The sequence below is a fragment of the Physeter macrocephalus genome, chromosome 14 (genome assembly GCF_002837175.3).
Source record: "Physeter macrocephalus isolate SW-GA chromosome 14, ASM283717v5, whole genome shotgun sequence".
Classification (NCBI taxonomy): domain Eukaryota; kingdom Metazoa; phylum Chordata; class Mammalia; order Artiodactyla; family Physeteridae; genus Physeter; species Physeter macrocephalus.
In genome coordinates, this window is record NC_041227.1 from 103,932,357 (window position 1) to 103,933,475 (window position 1,119).

Below are 1,119 nucleotides of genomic sequence, written 5' to 3' on the forward strand. Positions count from 1 at the left end.
TACAAGCAACTATATGCCAATAAATTGGACAACCTGGAAGAAATGGACAAATTCTTAGAAATGCACAACTTTCCGAGACTGAACCAGGAAGGAATAGAAAATATAAACAGACCAATCACATGCACTGAAATTGAAACTGTGATTTAAAATCTTCCAACAAACAAAAGCCCAGGACCAGATGGCTTCACAGGTGAATTCTATCAAACTTTAGAGAAGCGCTAACACCTATCCTTCTCAAACTCTTCCAAAATATAGCAGAGGGAGGAACACTCCCAAACTCATTCTACAAGGTCACCATCACCGTGATACCAAAACCAGACAAAGATGTCACAGAGAAAGAAAACTACAGGCCAATATCACTGATGAACATAGATGCAAGAATCCTCAACAAAATAGTAGCAAACAGAATCCAACAGCACATTAAAAGGATGAAGGGGTTTATCCCAGAAATGCAAGGATTCTTAGATATATGCAAATCAATCAATGTGATGCACCATATTAACAAACTGAAGGAGAAAAACCATATGATCATCTCAATAGATGCAGAAAAAGCTTTCGACAAAATTCAACACCCATTTATGATAAAAAAAAAAAAAAAAACCCTCCAGAAAGTAGGCATAGCATAGAGGGAACTTACCTCAACATAAAAAAGGCCATACATGACAAACCCATAGCCAACATCATTCTCAATGGTGAAAAATTGAAACCATGTCCACTAAGATCAGGAACAAGACAAGGTTGCTGACTCTCACCACTATCATTCAACATAGGTTTGGAAGTTTTAGCCACAGCAATCAGAGACGAAAAAGAAATAAAAGGAATCCAAATTGGAAAAGAAGAAGAAAAACTGTCACTGTTTGCAGGTGACATGGTATACACAGAGAATCCTAAAGATGCTACCAGAAAACTACTAGAGCTAATCAATGAATTTGGTAAAGTAGCAGGATACAAAATTAATACACAGAAATCACTTGCAGTCCTATACATTAATGATGAAAAATCTGAAAGAGAAATTAAGGAAACACTCCCATTTACCACTGCAACAAAAAGAATAAAATACCTAGGAATAAACCTACCTAAGGAGACAAAAGACCTGTATGCAGAAAACTATAAGACACT